We start from the raw sequence: 6,926 nt of genomic DNA, 5'->3' as shown, positions 1-6,926 counted from the left end.
AGGAACCTACCTTGGTTTACCCTTATCCCATAAAAGACCCTCAAAAGCTAAGTGCAATTTGTGATCGATAAAGTGAGGAACAAACTGGCTAAGTGGAAAACAAGATTCCTATCAAAAGCAGGTAGGTTGTGTCTAATTAATTCCACACTCTCAACCATCCCAGCCTACTACATGCAAGCCACATTCTTACCCTCAACCACGCTTAAGGAGTTAGATTCGGTGTGTAACAATTTCCTTTGGGGAGACACGAATGAGAAGAAAAAGATCCATCTGGTGGGAAAAGACTATACTTTTCAACCCAGGAATAGAGGGGGCCTCGGGATTAGAGACCAGAAAAAAAACGAATAGAGCTTACATGGCAAAACTAGGGTGGAAAGTGTCACAGGCTCCTCTGAACCTAGCCTAGAAATGTATCAATTCTAAGTATATCTATAATAACAAAGTGACGAAATTTTCTAATGGGTCTAACACTTGGAAGAGTATTAGAAAAGGTTGGGCTCTCCTTCAAGATAACTGTCTTTGGAGCTTGGAAAACGGGAAGAAAATCCTAAGTATGGGGGGATAACTGGCTGGGAATAGGTTCACTTAGGTCAATGATCCAGGGCCCTCTTATTGATGGGGAGGAGGATCTGAGGGTATTTCATATCGTAAATGAGGAAAGGTGGAACTTTAGCCATATCTCAATGGAGTTACCTGAAAACATTCTCGACAGAATTCTTAGTCTATACCCTCCATCTGAGGTAAATCGTGATGATCTGCTCATTCCTTAATTCCTTCACTACACCGAAAGGTTTATCCCTCGCTAGGGCCTACGAGGCCCACATCCGTACCCCTTGCATTAATATGGATTGGTTATGGAAACACCCTATGGAACCCTAGTTAAAGTTTTTCTTTTGGTTGTTGTGGAGAGATCGTATTCCACATAAGCGCCTCTTATACCTCCGGCATATCATATCAAGTTCCATATGTCCGAGATGTGGAACCCATGAGGAGGACTTGGCCCACCTTATTTGAAATTACTCCTTTTCCGAAGGTATTTGGAACACATGTGCGCAACCTATAGACCCAAATGTGCATGTGGTAGGTTGGTTAAAATCTAACTTAGAGAGTGTAAGATCCTTTAGGGGGTTTAGATGGGCGAATATCTTTCCATATCTATGTCATGAGCTGTGGAAAGATAAGAATGAATGTTCATTGAAAGGTAGGGAACCAACGCAACCCACAATCGTGATTGAGCGGGCTATGGTCTTGGTTTCTATTTGGACCCAAGTCTGGACCAAATACACGGACATAGGGGAGATTCCCCCTCCTACCCCAATTGACTCATTGTTAAACGAAACCTACGAGATGTACATTAATGTAGACGCGTCTTTCACGAATGTTGGGGAGACCATGGGGTGGGCGGTGTTGTGCGTAATAGATATGGAGGGTGAGTGGTAGGTTTTACCAATAGGATATATGCTTGTGACTCCTTTATGGCCAATTTGAAGGCCATTGAACTGGGGCTTCAAATTGCAAAAAATCATAACTTCCATTCGTCTATGTTGTTTTTGGACTGTACCCAAGTGATTAATCTATATGTCATAATGATAGATTGTTTGACAAGTATGTCAGTGTTGCGGAAAATTGCATAAAACTTTGGAAGGACCTACCGAACTTGAAGATTAAGCACTGCAATCGGCTTCATAACAGAATCGCAGTTGGACTAGCAAAGAAGTGTCGTATTAGTAAGGATAGTGCAAATGTAACTAGGATTTTCCCGTCTCCCCTTAGTCATTGTATGATGGTATACCTCGCGGAATGTTAGAACGTTTAATTATATGGTTACTTTATATTACAAAAAAAAAGTTGTGTAAAGAACTACCCTCCTCAGCCTAGATTAGAAAAACTTACAAAAATAAACACAAATACCTCTCAAGAGATGGATTTTTCCACTGTTAAGCACATTTCCGAATGCTTTGTGAAGCCAAAATATGAGGTTGGGGAATCAAAACATCCATACATTTAGCTCCTCTTCATGAAACCTTCACATCTAAATGACGAAGAATTTTCAATCCACACGTTCCTTGAAAGTCTTAAAGAATCTCTTTCACACACCTTGGTCCATTTCTACCCATTAGCTGGTCAGCTTGTCATACAACTTGACGAAGACAAGCACGAATGCCTCATCTTTATTGATTGCCAAAAAGGTCCTGGGACTCGGTTTAGCCATGCCTCGGTTATATATAGATATTACTGTTTCCGATATCTATACAAATATATTAAAAAGGCGTACGTAACAACGTCGATGCGCCACGTGGCACCCTCCTCCTACGAACCTACCAGAATTTTGCCACGCTGTCTGTTAACAACAAAGTCAAGTGGTCATCATTTAAAATATAAATATGCCGAAGGCTGGGCTCGAACCCCTGACCTTATGTAAGATTTTCAAAGAATCACCATCTCATCTAACATCTCTTAGTGATCCATGTTTGTAACGCCCCGACCTCTAATCATCGTGGTTAAGTTAATTAATCGATTATTAGCAGCGGAACCTAGATAGTCGGCGCGTTACCGCCGTACTTTCCATAAGGAAAATACAAGGCAACATAAAATCATAAACTTAAACATTTATAACATGAAGCATAATATAGATCCAACATTAGTCTTGATTAATAGAAACTTAGTTACTAATCAGAGTTTTGACATAAACTTAAATTAAAACCATGAGAGTCTAGATAATCTAGATATTAATTAAGTCCTCACTGCTACGCCATCCCGTTATCACCATCGGTACCTAAAACATAAAACAAAACGTCGTGAGCCGAGGCTCAGTAACATACTACTCTAACATCGTAAATTCATTTCACATCATTTTAGTTAAAAACAGGAAGGAGAGAATAAGTAAAACATTTCATATCATAGTAGGTTACATTATCTTCTTTATCATGTTCATCATCATATATCTTTTACCTTGGTAACTTGGCTAGTACATCATAACATAGGGGACGTCTCCCACTACATAACCATCAGGTGGTCACATCATAGGTGACACTTGCGGTGCCCGTATCATTTAAACCATCAGGCGGTCACAACATAGGTGACACTTGCGGTGCCCGTATCATAAAATCGTCAGGCGGTCACATCATAGGTGACACTTGCGGTGCCCGTAGAAAACAGTCATCAGGCGGTCACAACATAGGTGACACTTGCGGTGCCCGTATCATACTGCCAAGAACCGTCTTTCACTTGAATTTATCATGTTTCATGGATTTTAAGTAACATCATCATCGTGAATATTTATATTCTTTCATCAAAACGTCATCATCATCATCTCATAGCATCATATCATAATAACCATCATAAAACATTTCATTTCCCGCAATCCATATATAAAACATAATATTAATCATGATCATAAAACATACTTCGAAGGGGAATGCGGGTGTTAGCAGTAGACGTTACCTGGATTCCTGCTTAATAACCTTGTTAGCCGGGGGAGGCTTGTAATATCCTTTATCTTCCTTAATCTATTCAAGAATAATTTTTATTAATGAATGTTTCGTTATTTAGCTTTTAAGTCTAAATATTAGTTTAGCGTTTATTAAGGTCACAACGGTCATTATAACGTCGTAAAGGTCTCCTTAAAGGCCATTATTTCTTAATCGTTAATAACTTTTTAATTAATTAAGGTGACTTTTTAACAACGAATTAATGAAATAACTCTTTTAGCTATACCTTTAGAATTATCGAACATTGAAGTTATATTACTACATATTATATATAACATTTCGAAAGCATAACATTATTCTAGTTCATAGTTAATAACTAATTAGTTATCCATTAATAAATTAATTAAGTTTGAAGTTATAATAGATCGATTAACATTATTTTAATGTTATTTAGTCATTTAAAACTAGCAAGTCAAGTAACTAATTTTTATAAATGAACTTTAAGGATTAATGAGGTACTCCTACTTAAGCTTAATTATAAACAACATGCTTAATGAATTAGTTTTTAATTAGTTTTAAACAACTCAACTAGTTTAGAAATCATGAATTATAACCCAATAATAGATTTTAGTAAATAAGTTAGGCGGTTTAGTAAAACTAACTAAATCAGCCCACTAAAGCTCAATATATTAAAACAACAAGATTAACTTAAATGATTTAACTAAGTAAAAACAGATTATAAGCCCAACATTATACTTAACTTGATTAACTAAACTAACATAGCTTAATGAAATACTAAATCAGTTTTAGTTTAACTCAATTTGGCCCATCTAATATAAGTAGTTTAGCTAAAACAATAAAAGTCAGATTTGAGCCCTATTTAGTGAACATGCAACACTTAAATTGAGTTGGTCTAACTAATATAAATCAGTCCATAAGTATAACTTAGTAAGTCCATGAACAAGTTCAACTACATCTAAGTCCAACAACAAGGATTCTGTTTTAAGTTACTTAGTTTAGGTTCTAATTGAACTATTCTTGGCCCAATCTAAACTAACTTAACTATAGGTAGGAATTTGGGCTTGCATTATAAACTTAAGGAAATCAGAAATTTAAAAAAAGAGAACATCATCACCTCTGCTACTAGGAGCAGGGAGGTGAATCGCGCCTGAGGTGGACGCCGGCTTCGGTGGTCGACGGCGAGCAGCAGAAATCTCCGGCGGCGGTATCCGGCGGTTCGGGAGAGCGCGGCCCGTCTGGTGTGCTGCGCGTGCAGCAGCGTCGCGCGAAGAGAAGAGGAGCGAGGGAGTGCGAAGGGGAGAGAGAGAATGCTGGCGCGGTTCTCGGCGAGCTGCGCGGTGGTCGGCGAACGACGCGTGTGGGACGCAACTGGTTCGTGGCGCGAGACCGGCGTCGCCGCCGGCGGCGACCGTTGGTCGGTTGTGGGAGTGGGCGAAGCAGAGGAGCGAGAGAATGAATTTGGGGGTTTTCTCTTTTTTTTGTTTTTTTTTTTTTTTTTTTTTTCGATTTCTTTTAGTTACAATTTTCCGGCGATTTATTGACTGAATTTCAGATTAGAGGGAGAAGAGATGAGGAAGTTTGTTGTTGTGTTCTTGATGTTGAACTTCCATGGCTATTTATAGTGGAAATTTGGGAGTTAAAATCAGTAGTTGGGAGGAGGGTGGTGAAGTAAGTAATCTGATTTTGTTAACTTGAAGAAGCAATTGTGAGGATTGGTAATAGCTTTGACTGAAGAAGAAGAAGAGAGTGAGGATTGCATGAGTGCCAAATGGCCATGAAAAGGTGAGGAAGAAGGCAAATTAAATGGGGAGTTGACCATGGCTTCTCTTTTCTTTTGCCCTTTTTGTATCCCAACCAAAATCAGAAAATTTTCCACACTAACACCTTCAAACGTGGCTTGATGACATTTTGGGTGAAATGCTAACATTTTGTACTTTAAGTGAATTATCAACTTTATTAGCCTTCTTGTTTAACTCATAAAATCGTAAATTATATATTATCGTCATAATTTAAGTTAGTAAATTTTTATGTTAAAAAATTCTATAAACATTTTATTATACATTGCTTAATTAGTGAAACGAATAAAATAAATATATTCTAACTACATTATTACGTTAATTACTCACTTAAATATGTTTAAGATTTTTAGGATATTACATCCTTACCCCCTTAGAAAAAGTTTCGTCCTCGAAACTTACATAGCATTGTCAAAAGGATAAAATCATGCATTCATAAACTTGAACATTCATACATAAGGTTTCAGAAGCACATAATTAAACACATCAAAGTCATCTATTCAAACAAGTGAGGGTATTTTGTTCTCATTTGATCTTCTACTTCCCAAGTGGCTTCAGATGACGTGTGATTAGCCCATAAAATCTTAACCATAGGAATTACTTTGCTTCTAAGTCGCTTTTCCCTACGATCAAGAATTTCAATCGGTTTCTCTTCATAAGTCAAATCATTCCTTAACTGCAAGGGCTCGTGTGTGATCACATGACTAGGGTCTGGTATATACTTTCGCAACATCGACACGTGGAAAACATTATGAACTTTATCCAAGTCTGTCGGCAACGCCAAGCGATAAGCTACTTCGTTGACTCGATCCAAAATCTCATATGGACCAATGTACCTCGGACTTAGCTTACCAGTTTGACCAAATCTCATAATACCCTTAGTAGGCGAAATTTTCAAGAAGACATGATCACCTACTTCGAACTCCAATGGCCTCCTTCGACGGTCCGCATAGCTCTTTTGTCTGTTCTGTGCAGCTTTCATCCTGGCTTGAATTAATCGTACTTTTTCCGTTGTTTCTTGTATCAAGTCAGGTCCAATCATTCGAGCTTCATCGATGTCACTCCAACACAGGGGTGTTCTACACCTTCTTCCATACAGTGCTTCATATGGTGCCATTTGGATGCTAGCTTGATAGCTGTTGTTGTAAGAAAACTCAACCAATGGCAAGTATTTCTCCCAACTTCCTTGAAAATCCAGAATACATGCTCTCAGCATATCTTCAAGAGTCTGAATGGTCCTTTCTGTTTGACCATCTGCGTTGCCTCAAGTTCAATTCCTTTTGGGTAAAAATGTATTTAAGGCTTTTGTGGTCGGTGAAGATCTTACACGGAACACCATAGAGATAGTGTCTCCATATTTTAAGAGCAAACACAACTGCGGCTAGTTCAAGGTCATGAGTTGGGTAGTTTTGTTCATGAGGCTTGAGTTGACGGGAAGCATATGCTATAACTTTATCATTCTGCATCAACACACAACCTAATCCATGCTTAGAGGCATCGCTATACACAACAAATCCATCAGTTCCAGAAGGGAGAGTAAGAACAGGAGCAGTAGTGAGACGCTTCTTCAACTCTTGGAAAGCCGCTTCACATTCATCACTCCATACAAACTTAACCGTCTTCTTCACCAATCGAGTTATAGGCATGGCTATCTTGGAGAAATCTTGGACAAATCTTC

General features: G+C 38.4%; 1 long non-coding RNA gene across 1 annotated transcript; it reads right to left on the bottom strand.

The window, feature by feature from the left end:
- Positions 1–2,589: 2,589 nt before the first annotated feature.
- LOC130591024 (uncharacterized) lies at positions 2,590–3,828 on the bottom strand. The gene is made up of 2 exons (XR_008968898.1): positions 3,445–3,828; positions 2,590–2,776 (listed from the first exon to the last, which is right to left on the bottom strand). It is a non-coding gene; the product is annotated as an uncharacterized LOC130591024 (long non-coding RNA).
- Positions 3,829–6,926: the final 3,098 nt, after the last annotated feature.

The sequence above is a fragment of the Beta vulgaris genome, chromosome 4, assembly GCF_026745355.1.
Source record: "Beta vulgaris subsp. vulgaris cultivar EL10 chromosome 4, EL10.2, whole genome shotgun sequence".
In the NCBI taxonomy this organism is placed as follows: domain Eukaryota; kingdom Viridiplantae; phylum Streptophyta; class Magnoliopsida; order Caryophyllales; family Amaranthaceae; genus Beta; species Beta vulgaris.
Note: the sequence above shows the minus strand (reverse complement) of the source record. Positions and strands in the feature narration are given on the sequence as shown.